This window comes from Pogoniulus pusillus, chromosome 19, assembly GCF_015220805.1.
Source record: "Pogoniulus pusillus isolate bPogPus1 chromosome 19, bPogPus1.pri, whole genome shotgun sequence".
Lineage (NCBI taxonomy): Eukaryota > Metazoa > Chordata > Aves > Piciformes > Lybiidae > Pogoniulus > Pogoniulus pusillus.
Window position 1 is genome coordinate 19,253,394 of NC_087282.1, and position 21,474 is coordinate 19,274,867.

Consider the following 21,474-nt stretch of genomic DNA (forward strand, 5'->3'; position numbering starts at 1 on the left):
TCACTCAGGGTTGGAAGGGACCAGGAGGGTCACCTCGTTCCAATCCCCCTGCCATGGGCAGGGACACCCTACTCTAGACTAATAGATCAATAAACTGCTGTCAGCCATCTCTGCAGAGTATATGCTGCAGGTTGTTTATTTGGTCTCTAAAGCAAAGAGAGTTGAGAATGTCTGCAAATATAAGTCCAGCCTTGTTGGACTGAAAATGGCACAATGCTTGGGACCTTACTGCTGGCTCCATGGCAGGCTCCAGTAACCCAGGCAATCAGTGACTACCTAACACTGTTCATTTTACGAGTCCAGTGTGGTTTTAGGCAGGTGAAGAGCCTTTCTGCTCAGTTTGCTGGTCACAGTGAAAGGAATGTGCTAAGACCTCAAGGTGTTTTGGAAACTGGTATAACTACAGGACCAGCTATAATGTTAGAAAAGATATCTGGGCTCCTCCATTCAAGAGAGATGTTGAGGTGCTGGAACATGTCCAGGGAAGGATGATGAAGATGGTGAAAGGCCTGGAACATAAACCCTATGAGGAGAGGCTGAGGGAGCTGGAGTTATTTAGCCTGAAGAAGAGGAGGCTCAGGGGTGATCTCATTGCTGTCTACAACTACCTGAAGGGAGGTTGTAGCCAGGTGGAGGGTTGGGCTTTTCTCCCAGGTAACCAGCAACAGAACAAGGGGTCACAATCTCAAGCTGTGCCAGGGGAGGTCTAGGCTGGATGTTAGAAGGAAGTTGTTGCCAGAGTGAGTGATTGGCATTGGAATGGGCTGCCCAGGGAGGTGATGGAGTCACCATCCCTGGAGGTGTTCAAGAAAAGACTGGATGAGGCACTTAGTGCCATGGTCTAGTTGACTGAATAGGGCTGGGCGATAGGTTGGTTTGGCTGATCTTGAAGGTCTCTTCCAACCTGGTTGATTCTATGATTCAGCTTTTTGAGGATTAGACAAATTGTCATTTCAGGAGGATCTCAACAGGAGAGCACACTAGAAAAAGCAATTCTTTTAAAATCTACTGCTTTCAGATATATCTGCAATGGCAGGAAGGAAAATGCTATGCTTAGTACATTCAAGGTGTTAACACCCATGTGTTACAGGCAACACGACAGCCAACTGGTCACACCTGCACTTTCTCTTCATATCCTGCTGTCCACTAGATTATGTGGGGGCAAAAAGGAAAAACAACCACAAAACCCACAAGTTGAAATAAGTCTTTTTCTGCAGTATCCATTAAAGGACTCCAAGATCTCAGCTCAGGCAGACAACTGTTTTCATCATTGGGAAAACACACCCAAGGCTGGCAGAAGTCACACTCTCATTGCCATCGCAGCCATTCGTCGCCAACAGAAGTTACCAAGACAAGTCAGCAGCTCATATCAGGCAGCAGAGTCCACTTCACGCTGACTGGAAAACAGTCCAGGCTTGAGAACAGCCCAGGGCAATGTGTTGCTGAGACAGCTCACACAAAACCTCTCTTCAAAATAAGTATTAGTGGAGGGCATCTCAAGCCCTGAAATCTTTTGAGGGAGAGCTTTCACACACACAGAGTTGCCACAGCACACAGGTTTTGTGGCTGCTGTGCCTCAGTGCAGCTTTTTTTTTCCTGATTTAGTACCTTAGAGCTTTTTAAAAGGCAGTTGCTGAACCTGGTTCCCTATAATTAACTCTGTTTATGCTCACTGTCAAGGGCAGAAACACCTGTGGTCAGGCTTAGTGCTCATGCAGGCACCCTAGGGAGGGAATGCTGCTCTGCAGCAAAGTTTATATCCATTCAACAAAAACATGCACTTCAATGAACAAGCAAAACCTGTCCCCAGCACCAGAATTTCCTTGTGGAGGGCTTTTCCAAACCAATTTTCAAGGCAGCAAAACAGAAACAGAGAGGTATCAGCAACATGATTTTGGAGACTTGCAGATGATCAACCTAAACCATTCAGTGATGCTGAAGGCAAACTCCACTGCTGGCATCACAACCCTCCCCCTTCACCAGACCTTTCCCGCTTAGGTACACTTTTGTATACACAAGCACAGAGCAAGCCTCTGCATTTGCTGCCCATGGAAGCCAACCATGTTCAGGATCCAGTTCCGAATCAGGCAAAGCAGAACAAAGCTGGATATTTCATATTTAAAACAGCACATCAGTGGATTTAATCCAAAGCTTAGCAAAATCATAGGGAAAATTATTAGCCTCACATCACTGCCAGCTGCTGGGAGAAATGAGCAATCTCTGCCAGTCTTTCTTCACTAAGTTGAATAGTTGGGAGGAAGTAAAAATATAGGGGGAAGAAGTTCTATAAAAATAACATTGACAGGATGGCAACAGTAGTTTGGATTCAATCCAAGAGCACAGTATTGTGTGTATTGCTTTGACATCACTTCTCTGCATGTTGCTCCAGCAAGGAGAAAATGAGAATTTTACTATGACTAATCTTCTCCTTTGCATGGATAGCAACCCTGCCATTCCCTGCTTTGTGCTTACACCTTGCAGTCTTGGCTCTTCTAGCAGCTACAAGACCTAGCACCCTGGCAGAGTGCTGAGTCCCCGAAAATAAGGTCAAGAAAGGTTCACTCAGTGCTATTTCACAGAAACAAACTCGTCTTCCATTTCATTTCAAGTGTAGTCACCTTCATATTTGTCTTCTGGTGAGACAAACAGGGAGGTCAGGCCCATGTAACATCCACTTGCCAGCCAGCCCTGAAAACCAGCACATTTTTAATGACCCAGTGCTGAAAAGAGAGGGAAGCATTGCATGCCCCCAAAGCAGAACATGCCCTTCAAAGTATGGGAACTAGCTGCTGGCTAATTATTAAAGTAAGAGAAACTTTGAGTTAAACATTGCTACAGCTTTGCAATCCCTGGTTTGCTACGAGACCACCATGCAATGGGCCCTGCAGCCAGACTCGTGTCCTTGTCCTCTGTAGGATGAGATTGGATCCTCAATCCCAAAAATATCACAGAATGGAAAGTCATCTAATATGTGGCTTTTAGGGAAGGTGAAGAGCAGATTCCTACCAATGTTCTTCATTCTGTATTTTGTTTTTTACATTTTTCCACTATAAAACAAAGGAGTCCTGCCCATGAATTTATCACTAACTTAAAATGATCTGCTCCTGTGACACTATTTTCTTTTTCTCTTTGTTGGCATGCAACTGTGTTCCCTTATTGGCTTTTACGTTTTCCAGCCTGCTTTTAACTTCTGCTTGGTCTAAATCAGTTGGTGTGCCACTGTGCTCTGTCCCCCTGTTACGGGGTCATGCACAAAGAAGCCGGAGTGAGGGAGAAAGCCCATCATAAGCATACTGGTAACACAGACTTGGCCACCTTTTCAGAGAAACTTCAACTCTTTTTAGATTGCAGAGGTCTGACATGGAGCTATAGGTTATAGCTGTTGCTGTGGTATCCACAAGTTGTTGGGAAAAGAATACCACAAAGCAACAGGAAGCCCAGAACATCTCCTGCCCTGATACTCCTATCTTTGAGCTTCTCTCCTCCCTCTCATATTCCTATAAATCTGTTTCTGCTTACTCCAATGGCCTGCTCCCATATTCCAGCAGTTCCCTGACCTTGCCTCTTCTTTTGCTCAGATTATCCAACAACACAAGTTATCTGAGGACTTACTGTAAAGTCCTGGTGCTAGGAAGTGCGGAAATACCACAACAAGCTCTGCAAATCAATAAAGCACATACATAAAGATTTTTGATGGCAGGCTGCCCAAACAGCACCTGACTTTCATAGAGAAGGAGATCATTCTTCCACAGGGATTAGCTGAGTATCATTGTACAAATACAAGGGTCATTGGCCCTGCCTGCCTCAAGAGGCTGCTGGAAATCCCTCAGTGCACAAGCTCCAGTTGCAGAGATCCAGCCTCTCCCTGCTGTTCCCACACAGCAGCTGTGGATTGTCCTTTAGTACACACGGACTGTGTTTTAGGTATCCTGAACCTAGAAGCAGAGTTAAAGGAGGAAAAGGAAGGAGTAAAATAGTTTCTGAAAACTGGCCCTTTTTCTGGCTCAGAATGTCTGAAGCAAGCACCCAAATCTCATGTTCCCTCTTATCCATATAAAGCTCTCTCAATCTCACTTGCCTTGCTGAAATACTAGGAAACTCTGTGCTTCAGGTTATCAAGCTACAGATGCTCAGTGCAGCTTGAAGTTAACACAGTTATCTGTAAACCCAGCACTGAACTGAAATGTCCTGAGCAAGAGTTGCACCAAAGCAAAGAGACAGTTCTGCAGATCAGCTTCAGTGAAAACTGGCAGAGGCCAGCTCCAGCTGGGGCCAACAGAGGGCTTCTCTGTCTAGGTTGGCCCTTTTTGCCAGCCACTTTGCAGGCATCTGAGTTCATAGAATCATAGAATCAACCAGGTTGGAAGAGACCTCCAAGATCATCCAGTCCAACCTAGCACCCAGCCCTGTCCAGTCAACTAGACCATGGCACTAAGTGCCTCATCCAGGCTTTTCTTGAAGACCCCCAGGGACGGTGCCTCCACCACCTCCCTGGGCAGCCCATTCCAATGGGAAATCACTCTCTCTCTGAAGAACTTCCTCCTAACATCCAGCCTAGACATACCATGGCACAACTTGAGACTGTGTCCCCTTGTTCTATTGCTGGTTGCCTGGGAGAAGAGGCCACCCCCCACCTGGCTACAATGTCCCTTCAGGTAGTTGTAGACAGTAATAAGATCACCCCTGAGCCTCCTCTTCTCCAGGCTAATCAGGCCCAGCTCCCTCAACCTCTCCTCATAGGATTTGTGCTCCAGGCCCCTCACCAGCTTTGTTGTCCTTCTCTGGACATGTTCCAGCACCTCAACATCTCTCTTGAATTGAGTGGCCCAGAACTGGACACAGCACTCAAGGTGTGGTCTGACCAGTGCTGAGTACAGGGGAAGAATAACCTCCCTTGTCCTACTGGCCACACTGTTCCTGATCCAGGCCAGGATGCCATTGGCTCTCTTGGCCACCTGGGCACAAACAGCTGGTGCCAAACACAGCATTTTGAAGTAAAAAACCTCCCACATACAACGGCCTCAAGGTCAGTAGGTGAGAAGCTGACCCACGAGCATAACAGACATGAGTGCCATAGGAGCTCACTGCATGACAATTACCCACGCAGTTCCAATCTCCTCCCAGCAATGAGGTCAGACCCTGGCATCTGTCCAGCTGTATCCAGCTGTAGAAGAGCAGGTATAAAACCCCTATGTTGAAAAAGGCACGTTAAGGTACACAAAGAACATAATGCTGCAGTCTATTGGAGTGCCTGTTGTGTTTGTGGCGACACCTTTCTTTTTGTGGCTCGTAATAAAAGGCATCTCAAACTTTATGTTTGTCCTTCCAGATTTTATGAAACACTCAGACTCGTGTCTACAAGGAGATAAACTGGAATTAAGGCTCACATCAACCTCAGAGAGATATACAGAAGTTTCAGTAAACAATTTAACAGGCCATGACTGTAAATCAATCCTCTGATGACCACTTACCATAACCTAATGTTCTCTACTTAACCTTCCAATGCTTACGCTCACTGTGAAACAGAAACAAAATGTACTGTTTGCCCCAAGCAAGAAGATAAACTCATAAAAGCTTTATTCAGCATGCAATAAGACTCTTTATTAGCTTTGATAGCCTTCTTTTCTTGTTTGTTTTTACCTGCCATTCACTGTACTTTTGCTTTTATTTCACCAGCCTCCAGTTTGCAGATGGGAGGTGCATGCTTGGTGCTGCAGCCTAAGGGGCAGTTCATAGAACTCACTTTTAGAGCGATTTTGTTCTTTCTATGATATAAAGATACCATGGAATAGGTGAAATCATACTGATCATATACTGCTGTGATTTAGGTGGATAATAGTACTGTGGTGTTGGGAGGACCCTGATCCTGCAGACTTCACCCTGACAAGCATTCCTTACCTTACAGGCTCTAAATGATCACTCCTGGGAGGAGAGTGTTTACGCCATCAAAGATCATTAAGAATCATCATTCTGTAGGGAATTACAACTCGTGTCACTGCTTTGTGCATACTCCTGGCTTCTAGGGTACTGTGAACTTGTTTGATTCATTTATCCATAGATTTTAATTGAGAATTTCATTTGTATATTAGGAAGCATGTTCAAAGAGAGGAATAAACAAAAGAACGGAGAAAGCATTCCATCAATTATTTGTTGTCATTACTCCATCAGGATTCGGAGAAGGATAAAGTATGGTTTCCTGCAGCTAAACAGACAAGGCAGTGGGGCTGCCAGCTGGTCTCAAGTTCTGACTGTGCTGCATAAAATGATGCAAGGGTAATGAACAGGCAGGATGGGAGGTATTGCCAACTCACAGCATCCGTAGAGTGTCAGGTTAGAGAACAGGGAAATGCCCAACATAAGGACATCAGGAAGGCTTTAGACAAAAACATAGCACTCCAGAATACTGGAACTTTCTCCTGGAAAAAGCCCTTTGAGATCTATCTCACCACAGCTGTGAAGCAGTATGCTCTGGGCTACCAACCCCTACCTGATGGCTGCTGAAGTGGTACTGTGTGATTTTAAGCAGCTACGTATCTCCCTCAACAAAGCTGGTGAGGGGCCTGGAGCACAAATCCTATGAGGAGAGGTTCAGGGAGCTGGGCCTGTTTAGCCTGGAGAAGAGGAGGCTCAGGGGTGATCTTATTACTGTCTACAACTACCTGAAGGGACATTGTAGCCAGGTGGGGGGGTGGCCTCTTCTCCCAGGCAACCAGCAATAGAACAAGGGGACACAGTCTCAAGTTGTGCCATGGTATGTCTAGGCTGGATGTTAGGAGGAAGTTCTTCAGAGAGAGAGTGATTTCCCATTGGAATGGGCTGCCCAGGGAGGTGGTGGAGGCACCGTCCCTGGGGGTCTTCAAGAAAAGACTGGATGAGGCACTTAGTGCCATGGTCTGGTTGATTGGATAGGGCTGGGTGCTAGGTTGGACTGGATGATCTTGGAGGTCTCTTCCAACCTGCTTGATTCTATGATTCTATGATTCTATGCAGGCTGTGTAGGGAGCACAGGCTTATGCCCTTACGCTTACCCTCAGGCACTGGCCACAGGAGCGCAGAGATGGATTCTACCAGCCCACGTTAACACCAGGCCCATTATTTATCAACTGGTTTGTAAAGTCCTCTGAAACAGGAAAGGCCCTGTATAAACATAGCTGTGAATTATTGCCAGCAGCCCTTCAAACGACAAACCAGCATCCATCGTCTCCCGGTCCTGGCAGCTGCACCACCGCCATTTGCCATCTGTTACTCTTCTAAAATAGATTCTGTGAACAGCTTAATAGACTTAATAACACTCCTTTGTTAGCAGTGCTGGTCAAAGTGTGGCTCTGGCCTGCAAAGCAGCTATGCACCAGCAACTGATTCCCAGGCACCTGTCAGGCAGAGCATGGAGTCAGATAGGAACGCACAGATGACTTCGGTGACAAAAATCATGTTTGACTGCTCTGAGGAGCCCTGCTGAGCCCAGGAGATGGTTCCTCCTTCCCCTTGTGCTTCACCACGCATGGTTTGTTGACTAAAACTTAGTGGTAGCACCAGTCACACGTGGATCTCCGCTACAAGAGGCAGATGTTACCCCGCTACAAGAGGCAGATGTTACCCCGCCACAACTAACAGCTTATTTCGGCTTCCCAGCCTTGCACCCCCAGAGATGAATCCCCCTCCAAGCTTCTTTCTGGTTGTTGGTGAGAATAAGAAGCATTTTTTGCCCATGTCTTTTCAGTTGTACATGGAAATTATGAAGCTGTAGAAAGCAAAAGTTCACCACACAAAAATGTTTCTATCGGTGAAGAATATAAAGTCTTTAACTCATTCTGGACCAAATCTTGTCCAAGTCTGCTACAGGTTACATCCTTTCAGTCCTTGGCTGGTCTGCTGGTTATGCCTTGAAGCAGACTGAAGTCAACACATGAGGCTTGAGGACTGTCTAAAGCAAAAAGAGACTCAAAGCAGCCAGCCTGTGAAGACTCAAAGGTGCTTTTTCACAAGGGTTGCCTGTGCACACACACAAGTTCACTTTCAGGCTGGATTAGATACTGTGACACCAAACTGAGATCCCCTTTTCAAGACACACAGTATCTTTTTTAAAGATTCAGCTTTGAAACCAAGTAGTTTCGTATAGTACACAACATCAGGAGAGAGCAAGCTGAGCTCAGATGATAAAGAAAAAGTTCCCTTTGTATCACAGTATCAACAAGGTTGGAAGAGACCTCATAGATCATCAAGTCCAACCCTTTACCACAGAGCTCAAGGCTAGACCATGGCACCAAGTGCCACGTCCAATCTTGCCTTGAACAGCCCCAGGGATGCCGACTCCACCACCTCCCTGGGCAGCCCAGCATAACACAAAATGCTGCTCCAAATACAACTTCCCTTTCTAATGGAAGTTTAGGACAGACTTCCAACACGTTCTGATCTTGGCATCAGTATGTGCCCTAGCACTCTGTCCAACAAGAACTTACATAAATAAGTCAGTTGCCATATAAAAATAATGGTAATTTTTTTTTGGGGGGGGAAGTAATCAATGTATGAACTAACTACACCTAAATAATGTATTAGAGGAATCAGAACAGCCCAGATCAAGGGAACAGAATGCTGCTGGCTACACATGCTGAGACAGAGAAGCTGCACTCTGAGCATCCCTCAGTGCAGGGATGCTGAGATGGATTTGGGTGCCTGGAGGAAGCTTATCTACTTTTACCACTCTGGGTCAGTCTAATGAGGGCTGTTTCCCGTCCCAGTAAATCTTGACTTCTCAGAAACTCCATGAATTCCTGTTCTCCACTGCCAAGACAGATTAGTCTGTGCCATACAGACTATTTAGCTGAAATTGCTTTCTCATCTGTTCTGAAGAGAGTAAATAAATGTCATTCCTTGCACCAGAATCTGATCTGACAATGGTAGGACAAATTGAAACAAACTGAGTACAAGTGGGCTTGTCAATCAACAGCCTTGAAAAGCACAAAATCAAAGTCTTACTGACCTGCATTTTTCTTGCAGTGTTACAAGACAAACCTTATCTTTCTTAATTGAAAAAATACTCTCCTGATAGCAGATGTCACAGCCCAAAGAAAGGGGAGCTCAGTCATATGAAGAAGAAAGTCATCATGCAGAGAGTAGCAGGATACAGAATTTGCAGGAGGAAGCAGATTTGCTCACAGGGAAATTAACTCTGCACTCTACCTCCAACTTTCTTTAGCTGTTAAATTTGCCCTCATAATGATTAGACATCCTTCTCCTCTTATACAAACCACGTGTTGAGTAAACATCCTGAAAACATGGCTAGCAGGAGATGGAAGGAAAGCAGGCTTGACTCTCTCTATCTTCACTTTCTTTTTGGTGCTCTTAGATATTCTCCAAATCTGACCTACACACCAAGTTTGCATCTTGCCACCCCACGATCTATCTAGTCAGTTCAAGGCCAGTTGTCTACCTAAACCAAAGCTGGTCTTGTAACATCCCTCCTCAGTCTGGGCTTGGCTTGAGGAATTTACTGGCCAAAGACCTTGCTGACCATGCCCCTGGTGTCAGTGGAGATGTGTTGAGTACATGCCAGGTTTCTTCTAAGTGAGCTTTTCACCATTTGCTGTAACAAACCAGCTCCTTTCTGATTCTCCTTTCAGCACCAAAACCAGAGGGGCTGCTAGTTAAGTACTGGACTGAATAGAGGTTACCTAAACAAAAGCTTGAGCATTCAAGTACTGGCAGAGTGATAATCAGGGTAGGACATTTGTTCTGCTTCTGCACAGCAGTTGCCACTAGAGTTAGGAGAAAGAAGCATAAACGAGATCCCACTTATCTCCGAGGCAATAGCCTTGTTGTAGGCTACAGCGTGGTTCTGGTATGCCCCACAGTGCACTGCCATTGGCTGGGTTTAGTTCTGATAACTGTAACAGATTTTGTTCAGTCCTTTGGTGGCCAATGTTATAAAAGCATGTTATACAAGAAAAAAACATGGGCTAGATTAGTCCACAGAACAGCTTCTAGGGCACAGTATTTTCTCCTGAGGCCTCACACTGGACCTCATAATGAAGCAGGTACTGCCACACTACTGCCTTAGGACAAGAAATGGTGCCACGAGGGACAGTAAAGCACCATATAGTCAGTCCTCCAAGCCAGCATCCAGCCCCATGGCAACAGCTGAGCCACCTGAATTACTCTTCATCCAGCCTTCACAACCTGCTATCAAGAAAAGTAGCATTCCTTACATTACAGATGTAGGGAGAAAGAGAGCCAAGGTTTGATGGCTTCATCAAGACTATGTGACCTGTGAGAGAAGTAGTGCATGGAAATAGAAATTTAGAAGGTAAAAAAAAAACCCACACCACTATTCTGGACCTCCTGTTTCACTCACAACTGCTCAATAACCCTATTGAAGAGTTACTGTCACCTGGGAACACTTTAGGGACTCTGACACAATTGCATCAGCTAAAGTCCAATGCAAACAGTTAAAACTGATTCAAAGAGCATAATAATTATACTGGGGGGAAAAAAATGACTTCAAAAAAGCCATACATGCCTTAGAGGAGCTTTTTTCTTTTCTCAGAAATGAAACCAAAACCCAGTGTTTCCTACACCATCTGCAAAAGCTTCACTCTAAATATTCCACAGGGTTTACAGGACTCATGTCAAGGCTGGGTTCAGGGTGGGCAACATGAAACAATTGCCAAGAGAAGCTTGGACTTGGGAGTCCCAAACGTATTGCTGGAAAGCACCTACATGCTTCCCCCCCCCAGTGACTTGTGAAACTTACCTACCTTCGAGGTGCAACAGAAAGATACATTTGAAGAGAAAAGACATTTTTTGAGTAAAATCCCCAAATGTGGACATATTCCAACACGAGCCCATGGGAACAAACAGATCCAAAGGGTGTGCTATCATGTCAGTTTGAATAGGGAACCTAATGATGGCTAATTTCCACCTGGCTTGAAAGCACAATAAGACTTCACAGGGCTGTGACACTTTAATTATTGGAGGAACCTCTGCAAGTCAATAGCTATACTTGTAGACAGTATTACACACATTAAAAAGGAGATACAGTGCTTGTGGATCATAATTGGAGAGGCTGGCAAACAACTCTGCCATTGACAGTCTCCAGTACAAGAGCATCACCGGATTCTGCTCTTGCAGACACGTCTTGCCCTCAAGAAAAAAAACATCAGAGAGAAGAAAAGTACTGGAAAAAAACAAAGAGACCACCCATGTAAGCCAAAGAATCTCTGAGGTACTCTGCTCAGTAGCATAATCCTGAAATATCCTGGAGTCCTACCTTCTCATCTGTGCTGGCTGGTCTACTTTTAGAGTCGTGTAATCACTATCAAGTGATGGGGACTTTAGTGTCCCCTTAAACTTTTCTTCCCCTTTCCATTTTTATCTCTGCTGGACTTTCCTCAATAAGACATCAAATCACTGAGATTCCTTCTCTCCATTCACACCAGGATACCTCAAAGCAGTAACAGGTGACTTGAGCCTTATGACTCCCACTACCAGTCAAGGAGGCTAAAGAGGGCTGCATACAACCCTTTAAAGGCTGAGTGGACCTTTTAGGCCAGCTGGTGGTCAGCAAAGGACACTCTGCTCCCCCTCTCCCCCTCCCGTGTTTGTATGGCCATGGAACGACTATGAAAACTATTAGTGACAACAGAGCTGGAAAGGACCCTGAAAGGTCAGCAGACCATTCTCCCTCAGGTACAATGCCACCTTCTAAAGATTACTGCTAAGGAAGAGCATCTCTAGATTCTCTTACTTGAATCCAAACATGCTTGCTACAAAAAGGATGCTTTTAGTTATGTGCTGGTTGAGCAAGAGCAGAAGCAAAAGGAGAACTCAACAGCACCTTAAATCAGTGTGAGACCTCCCTCCAGGCAGGGGCAAATTAGAGGAAGAGCTACGACTTTTCACACTGCCTTTTGCTCCTGAAGCGTTGTTTTAAAAAGGACACACTTTCACTTGCTGTCCTCTCCAAAAGCAAAAGAAATGGTCAAGATTCTTACACTCCTAAAAGAAAAAGCTCACTCTATGCAACTGCTGAAAAGCCATCTTCTTCACTCTGAGATTTCCTTGTCTAACAAGAACATTCGCAAAGTTGTCATTCATTAAGCAGAAGGTTTTGCTTCCTTCCCCTCAATCTCTTTAGAACGGTTTGTGATGCTCCATTTCCTCTCCTTAGTGAGATTCACTGATACGCTTCATTTAGTTGCTGAACCCTCACGTTGTTATCTGTACTCAGTGAGGTATTTGTGCTTATCAACAAACTCCAACAGCCATTTAAGGATGAAAGCAAGCACGGGTTTAATGTAGTCTTCTAGCGAGAAAAGTCCCTGTGTCCAAATGCAAACTCTCATGTCCCACATTCGCACAGGCAACAAAACCTCACAGCTTGCTGCTCAGCTTCTTCTTCACAGGGAGCTGTTAGTAACTGAGACAGGACGGGGACATCTAAAGTGGGCTTAGCATGCACTGCAAAGTGCTTTGCAGAAATTCACGGTCACAGTCACAGTCACAGTATCATCAGGGTTGAAAGAGACCTCACAGATCATCAAGTCCAACCCTTTACCACAGAGCTCAAGGCTAGACCATGGCACCAAGTGCCACGTCCAGTCCTGCCTTGAACAGCTCCAGGGACGGCGACTCCACCACCTCCCCGGGCAGCCCATTCCAGTGTCCAATGACTCTCTCAGGGAAGAACTTTCTCCTCACCTCCAGCCTAAATCTCCCCTGGCACAGCCTGAGGCTGTGTCCTCTTGTTCTGGTGCTGGCCACCTGAGAGAAGAGAGCAACCTCCTCCTGGCCACAACCTCCCCTCAGGTAGTTGTAGACAGCAATAAGGTCACCCCTGAGCCTCCTCTTCTCCAGGCTAACCAATCCCAGCTCCCTCAGCCTCTCCTCGTAGGGCTGTGCTCAAGGCCTCTCCCCAGCCTCGTTGCCCTTCTCTGGACATGCTCAAGCATCTCAATGTCCCTCCTAAACTGGGGTGCCCAGAACTGAACACAGGACTCAAGGTGAGGTCTAACCAGTGCAGAGTACAGGGGCAGAATGACCTCCCTGCTCCTGCTGACCACACCATTCCTGATGCAGGCCAGGATGCCACTGGCTCTCTTGGCCACCTGGGCACACTGCTGGCTCAGTCAGAACAATTGGTTTGGCACATTGCTGGAAATGGATGAGAGCTTTGCACATTAATGAGCAACCGAGCGGAGTCCAGCAAACGCTCTGCTTTGCGTGCAGAGCTGGCAGCACGGTGTGGGTTGTGCTTCCATTCTGGGCAGCTCAAAAAACACCTCTGAGAGCAAGGAGGTCACCTGCAGTCTGGCAGGAGCACCCCTGCACCACCACGTGAAGTTTTTAAGAGGCTCAGATAGCTCAGCCGAGTATTGCACACATTCTAAGGAATCCCGGGAACTCCCTGCAGTTGTTTGTAACATCAGAGCTAGACGGCACCGGGATTTGCAGCTTCAGGAGCAGATTAAAGCAAAACACCAAATACCAGCTCTTACAGCAAGCTTTTCATTCTAAGCCACCCGAGAATCTCCCCAGGGGCACATCATGCCCAGGCTAGCATGTCACCCAGCTCTGGCTGTCACATGTGCCCAGCTCCAGAGAGGAGAAGATGCACCCCAGAGAGCATGGCCCCTGTGTACTAAGTCAGCAAATGTAACAGCTTTTATTTAAGATTACAGTGGAGAAACACAGAGTGTTGACTGCCCCACAATGCAGTTGTCCAGTTCTGGGCCCCCCAGTTTAGGAGGGACATTGAGATGCTTGAGCGTGTCCAGAGAAGGGCAACGAGGCTGGGGAGAGGCCTTGAGCACAGCCCTACAAGGAGAGGCTGAGGGAGCTGGGATTGGTTAGCCTGGAGAAGAGGAGGCTCAGGGGAGAGCTTATTGCTGTCTACAACTACCTGAGGGGTGGTTGTGGCCAGGAGGAGGTTGCTCTCTTCTCTCAGGTGGCCAGCACCAGAACAAGAGGACACAGCCTCAGGCTGTGCCAGGGGAGATTTAGGCTTGAGGTGAGGAGAAAGTTCTTCACTGAGAGAGTCATTGGACACTGGAATGGGCTGCCCGGGGAGGTGGTGGAGTCGCCGTCCCTGGAGCTGTTCAAGGCAGGATTGGACGTGGCACTTGGTGCCATGGTCTGGCCTTGAGCTCTGTGGTAAAGGGTTGGACTTGATGATCTATGAGGTCTCTTCCAACCCTGATGATACTGTGATACTGTAATGAAAAGTGAACTAGGAGCAATGGTCAGCAGCCAGCATTGAAGCACCAGGAGTGCAAGGCATGGAGTTTAACTGCGAATTAGGATCAAACAGTAGTGAGGGGCAGAACAGGGGAAAGGGTCAGCTTTAGTCCCTTCGGGAGTTCAAAGTCTTGCTAAATTCAGCTACATAACACCCTTTAAAAGGAGAGCTTTTAAAAGGATGGCTTCTTCTGCATTAGCAGCCAAGCAGAAACTCTCATGCCAGCACTGCCTTCTGATACTGTCTTTTTGTCATTTAGTCAGGAATAAAACTCTAACAGGGCGGATTTTTATCAAATAACAGCTGTGGGGAGAAGAAAAAAATAATTGTGTTGCATTTCATTAGAACTCTGCAATACTTTGACAGCCAGAAACACACTGCCAAAGTGGCAAACACAGCCGAAAAGACAAGACGGTATTCACAGCAGCTGTTAAACCAAATGAGAACTTGTTACAATTAAGGGCCATTTTGCCTCTTTCAGATTTAGCTTCAAAACCCCATGGGAAGAAATTCAACTTCTTATAAAGACAGGCTGAGTCATTAGTGCAGAAGTGACACGAGACCCTTGTGAAAATTTCAGTTTGAAAGGTAACTTTTAATACCCAAGCAGTTCCTTAAACCCTATGAAGATGTTAATCTGTTACCAGCTGGAACCTTCCAATATTAAAGAGCTAAACCTGCCCAGTTAAATTGCCAGGTTTCTTAAAAGCATTCCAACATAGATGGGTCCATAGGGTCAATACCAATGCTGACAGGCAGGTCGAGGCCATGCCAGTCCTCAAGTATCAGCACTCCCACGTTCTCTGTGCCATCAGCCACTGGTTTCACTCACAAAGACCATGGGAATTGCCAGGAATGGGAATGTACAAGGCTTACACAAGTCACACCTGAATTTGGCTTTTTGGAGGTACCACAACAGGCACTGTGGAATACTCAGGACTGAAAAGTATCCTGCAAGCCAAGCTATACCTTTTGCCCAAAGAATGTCAATTTCCAGAGGGGATGGGATGGTTCTGCTTCATCCAAGCCTAAAATAAACACTGAAGAACCAAACAAATCGAGTATGTAACCAGCCAGCCAGCCCCAGATTATCCCATGGCGTGAGAGTGCAGGGCTGATGGGGCTTGTTCTGTATTTCTTTAGAGGGCAGAAGGTGATTGCCTTGCATAATCCTGCATTCAGCCAGAGCTAGCCTCACATTGGACCAGTGACTGTAAGGACAAACAAGAGACTCATTCTTGTTTCAAGCAAGGACTTTCCCAGTTAATTGCCATGTAGCCTTGAGCAAACTGCTGCTTCTGCAGGTTTTAGCTTCCTGCTCTGCCAGCAGAAGACCTGCCTTCCTTACATTCACTGATGTTTAGAAGCTCAAGGATGTTGTTCAGTGCAAAGCAGAATATAAACACAAATCAAAATATTTCTGCCACGCTAAACCTTGGGCTCTCAGATTGTTCTCCCGAATCAAACACTTCATTTTGAACAGCCCAGTGCAGAGCAGGCTAAGGAGCCTGCAAAATGCAAGAGCAGCCAAAGAACTAGGGTAAAACCAGGAGAATAAACCTATTCACCTGTCCTGGAATTCCCCTCAGTTCCCCAGACTGGGAGGAGTTTAGGTGAGAAAGGCAGAACTGCAGCACGTTCAGCTGTAAACTCAGTAGGCAGCACTCTGCTCACACAGCTAGGTGGAGTCTTTATCCCACCATGGTCCAGAAGGACATTTTGCTGCCAGAGAGGCTTTGACAGAGGCTGCTGGCTTAATGTTCACTGGGGATGTGCAACAATAGCAGTCTGAATCAGAAGAGCCATTGGTTGACTCTCAACATGGACTGTTTCATCCAGCAGTTTTTCTACACCTTCCACTTGACTTGGAAGTCTCTTATGCTCCAAGGTGGATGCAACTGAACATGCTCATGGTCCATTCCTGGACTGTCAATGCTTCCCTGCTTACAGCCTGTGTCAGTTTGCAGAGCACCTGAAGGTCTCTTCCAGAGAAATCTCACCAGTTGATTTCTAGGAGGTAATTGGAAGGGTCCATTGTAAATCACACTGCATGAGAACAAACACAGTGTTGTCCTTCTGGCACAAGGCAGAAGCTGCCCATGGCCTCACAGGTCAACATCTGAGAAAGCAGTAACGTGGCTGCGGCTCATGGGTAAACTATGAGCATTGCTTGTTTAATTTATGCCTGGTTTGGAACAGAGGGGGTGACACACAGCCTGCAGAGAATTCTCTCTTTGTAACTGGAGCCCAAAGCTAATTCCTTGTTCCCAGAAACGATGGCCTCAAGAGCTAAGGTCATCTCTAGTGGGCCTCCCTTAACAAAATGCTCACACATACCTCTTGGCTTCCAGAACTGAACACTTGCTTATGTGCCAGGAAAAGGAACTTTGCTGTCTGTGTACAACAACGTGGCCTTGTAATCCTGGCCATAACAGAAACACTACAAAACAGCCAAGAAGACTGAAGCAGCTAAAACTAGCAGCAGCAGTACAGTATATTGCTATATGACTGCAACATCAACCCAGAAAAGGAGCATGCAAAAGACGTTGAAGTACTAAGAGCAAACAATGACATTTTCATCAAAAGAACAAAATGTGTCCTCATACACTTAATGATTTGGGTGTCTTTATCTGCACTTTCTGCACAGTCCTCAGATGGCCTGGTAATTATGGAAGACAGGGAGCAGGAAATCACTGGTATGGTAAATGCTATACGATTCTCAGGCTGCCTGAGAGACAGGCATGGGCTGAAGCATATGCAGAGGCTGCTTTGGGATAATGGCAGCATTTAGAACAATGTCAGCTTCCAGCAAGCCAGTTCTAGTAATTATGGAATTGCATCAAAGAGAGCTGTTGCCCTTCTTTCTGGTAGGCAGGAAAATATCAAGAATAAAAACGTGTGCCCTGAAGACTACAGACACCAACAACTGTTCTCATGGGTTCAAGGAGCTAAACCGTGCTGAACCATCACACAACCAACCCTGTCTCCCAACAGGCCATATTTTTTGGGGCAGACATGAAGCTGCTGCTATATCATTACTATATAAACCATAAATCACAAATATTCCCAACATGAAGGTGGCTTTCACAGTAAAAGGTCCCACCAAGAACAGCTGGAGCTGAACACATTCTTCCCTCTTACACACAAACCTCAGAATATCAGTGCTGCTCATATCTGCTTTTCAACCCAGTTTCCTGGAGAAATTAAGTCTGGCTGATGACACTGCTTGCCTTTTTTTCAGTAATTTTTGTTCCTGGAGGACAACTTCATTCACATCTTAGAGAACTTTGGATGACTCATTTGAAAAAAAAGAAGCTTCTACAAAATGGAAACTGGTCCCCAGCAGAGCAGGGGCATTGTGAGTGATCACACTGAGTAAAAAAAAAAATATAGGCTTGGCCTCAAATTTTCCAGGAAATTGGATAATTCTGTTCTTACAAAACCATAGACTGGGATGAGTTTCGGTCAGGTTCATAACTCACATGCCACAGAAGCAACCCATGGAAAAAATGGCTTCATTTTGTAGCTCGGTGTTTAATTTGTCTTCTGTACAAATCACACAGTATCACACAGTATCACAGTATCACCAAGGTTGGAAGAGACCTCATAGATCATCAAGTCCAACCCTTTACCACAGAGCTCAAGGCCAGACCATGGCACCAAGTGCCACGTCCAGTCCTGCCTTGAACAGCTCCAGGGACGGCGACTCCACCACCTCCCCGGGCAGCCCATTCCAGTGTCCAATGACTCTCTCAGGGAAGAACTTTCTCCTCACCTCCAGCCTAAATTTCCCCTGGCACAGCCTGAGGCTGTGTCCTCTTGTTCTGGTGCTGGCCACCTGAGAGAAGAGAGCAACCTCCTCCTGGCCACAACCTCCCCTCAGGTAGTTGTAGACAGCAATAAGGTCCCCCCTGAGCCTCCTCTTCTCCAGGCTAACCAATCCCAGCTCCCTCAGCCTCTCCTCGTAGGGCTGTGCTCAAGGCCTCTCCCCAGCCTCGTCGCCCTTCTCTGGACATGCTCAAGCATCTCAATGTCCCTCCTAAACTGGGGGGCCCAGAACTGAACACAGGACTCAAGGTGTGGTCTGAGCAGTGCAGAGTACAGGGGCAGAATGACCTCCCTGCTCCTGCTGGCCACACCATTCCTGATGCAGGCCAGGATGCCACTGGCTCTCTTGGCCACCTGGGCACACTGCTGGCTCATGTTCAGGCGGGTATCAATCAGCACCCCCAGATCCCTCTCTGTCTGGCTGCTCTCAGCCACTCTGACCCCAGCCTGTGTCTCTGCATGGGGTTGCTGTGGCCAAAGTGCAGCACCTGGCACTTGGAGCTATTGAATGCCATCCCATTGATGCTAAAGACCAAGGAAATCTAAGGTAACATCACAATACTTGCAGGAGATTGCTGCTGGCTTCAAGCTAAACTAACTCCTCTCAGCCTAGAAGAGGAAAAGTGAATACCTCATTGTGAGTAGGGAGTTATTAGCAGAAGGCTCCTCCAAACCAAGAGTTTTCCCTGAAGTCTCAACCACTTCAGCAAGACCAGTTAAGGCAGGGATAATAGCTGGCATATGTGTTTCCTGGTAGAATGTGCAAACTCCAAGATCAAGGAATGAGCAAAGAATCCACAGCAGATAGATATGTTATAAATATCCCAAAGGTGGGAAAAGTCTCTGATAGGGATTAGGCTTCAACTGACAGCAGGACCTCTGTCAAAGAGGCTCCAGTCAGTAGGAAACTAAAATGGGGAAAACAAAGACTAGCAAGACACCTGCCACAGAGACCAGAAATGGATCTCTGGAAAGGAAGCTCAAAGTTAACACCAAATAATAATGGACACTTATAAGTATGCAATTAATAGAGGCAATTTCATGTTTGCAGGCATGTTCTGCAGTAACCTACAATGATTTGGATCTTATATCCCCAGAAATGAAGTCTAATGAGTTTTCAAAGAGATGGGACAGAGAAAAAGAAAAACTTACCACTAAAGAAATAAAATTGCACTAAATCTGCTTAAAAAACATTAAGAGGGCAGCCAACCTAGTTCTAAGCAGAGAAACCACCATGTACTGTTGCACCTAAATTGCCACCCAAGGAAAAAATGAAAGACAGAGAGGCTGAACTGGTGTTAGTCAACATAGATAAATTGTTTCACTAATGCATTTGATACTGACTTAATCTTCATAATGAGCAGTGCTCTGAAAATGCCTCCCCTTTTTGCCATCCCTTACCTAAATGAGATTAACCTATTCCAGAAAATTAAGAACGATTTATCAAGCCACTGAAGGCAAACTTCTTGCTGGATCTGGATCTGAATTATTCCATCCAAGAATAAAGGGAAACTTTGTCATTTCAGAAACCTGAGAACTGGAGGATCGGCAAAGCGTCGCATCCGGAGGCTCACTGCTCTTTTCTCACACACTTCCTAGCTGCTCGGCACACTCCAGTACACAGCTTGTACAAACAGCCTTTTGTCTGGAACAAGGGTGGTTGGCTCTGGCTGTTACACAGTTTGTTCTTCAGCACTTCAAGAAAATGTAACTTCCAGTTGTGAGAAATATATAGAATCATATGTTTGATCCGATCAATTCGTGGCAAGAGGTCACAGACAAGGAGGAAGGGGAGGGGTTTGAATGAAACTGCATTCCTGCTTGCACCACCATCTCAATAAGCTTAAAGATAAGAGTAATTAGATTGGAGAAGGAGGGAGGCATGTGGAAGAGATAGTCTTTTGCATATTTAAATGAAAATGCATTCCTCCTGGTGCCACCTTTCCTGTATGAGCAAATAGAAGAACCAGGACTTTGAAGTTCATGAGGAAGACACTTAAGCAAGACCTCTTACTTCATCAAACATTACCAGAGGGACCACCGGATAAAAGGAGGCCTGTGTGGAAGAGACATCTCCCATTCCTAAGAACTGATAAAGAAAACCCAACCTTTTCTTAGAACTTAGTAAATATGTAATAGAATAGGGTATAAAAAGAGAAAGCTGAAGGCAAAGGGTGTGCGTTGGGGTAGATCAGAGTCTCTCCTCGCACCCAAGCCTGTACATTGCTTGATTCTTGCAACTTTATTAAAGCCTTAACTTGCATGAACACCAGTTTGTGCCTGTTATTTATGACACAGTGCATCAGCCAAGAAGAAAATCTGAATGAAGAAAATGGGAGCAGAAGGTTTCACTGCCATTTCAAGCCCTTGGTGAAAGTGAAGAGGAGCTTTTGTTCCAAGGAGGTTTTACACGGAAGCTTTCTTCTCTAAAGATGCCCAAAGCACTATTTTATTCTTCCTTACAACACAAGGAATTGGATTTTGCAAAACTGATCTTGGAAATGGATGGTTCAGTTTTTCCACCAAGAAAGGTTTCTGCTGTAAGCCATTACTATTTGTGCTCGTTTGAGGATGAGCAGCCCTGCCATAAGTCCACTCTCTGGAAGGAAACACAAATGCATCTCAACATGGGTTGGAAACACAACAAAAGAAAATCTGAGAGTAAGAACAGAACTGAAGGTCACATTTTCTTCCAATATTAACTGGTCATATTCTGAAATGAAGGTGGGCAAGGAAATTTTGGCTAAAGAACTGGCTGCAGTGAGAATGCTTCAGCCCTCTCAGGCAGAACTGCAGTTTGGTGTGTCTTTCCCCTGAACCTTTGAGCTCTGCCTGCAGGAAACCATGAGATTCAGCAATCATCTGTAAAACATTTAGTGCTGGCTTTTAACTTTTTCATTTTGGAGAGATGAAGTAGGGCAGGATGAAACATGTTCAAGAATAACAAGATGATAACATAAGAGTTTTAAGTGAGAAAAGGCCTGAGGAAAACACTACTGCTAGGATGCACTGTGCACCTGCAGCAATACAACTTGATGCTAAGGCCAGGCTGGGTGGGGCCTTGAGCAACCTGTTCTAGTGGGAGGTGTCTCTGCCCTTAGCAGGGGGTTGGAACTGGATGATCTTTAAGGTCCCTCCCAACCTAAACCGTTCTGTGATTCTAACTGAGCGGATTTCTCACGTTCATGAAGCACTCACAGATGTGGCTGCAGAGGCTGGCATCGCAGATTAAAGCAATTGGAACTGATGAGTAATGTGCCCCCTCCTTCTGTACTGCCTTCCTGCTGCAGAGCCGGTAGGACAATTCCCTCTCTCACATGAGGTGGCATCCAATGAATAGAGAAAAATCAGATGCAAGAGTGAGACGTGCAGAAGGATGCTTAGCAATGCTGCTGCTTCATTTCACATTCAGA

General features: G+C 45.9%; 1 protein-coding gene across 4 annotated transcripts in view; it reads right to left on the reverse strand.

The window, feature by feature from the left end:
* Nucleotides 1–21,474, reverse strand: part of GPR50 (G protein-coupled receptor 50) — a 50,166-nt gene that overhangs the window by 2,899 nt on the left and 25,793 nt on the right. The gene's annotated exons all lie outside the window — the stretch shown is intronic.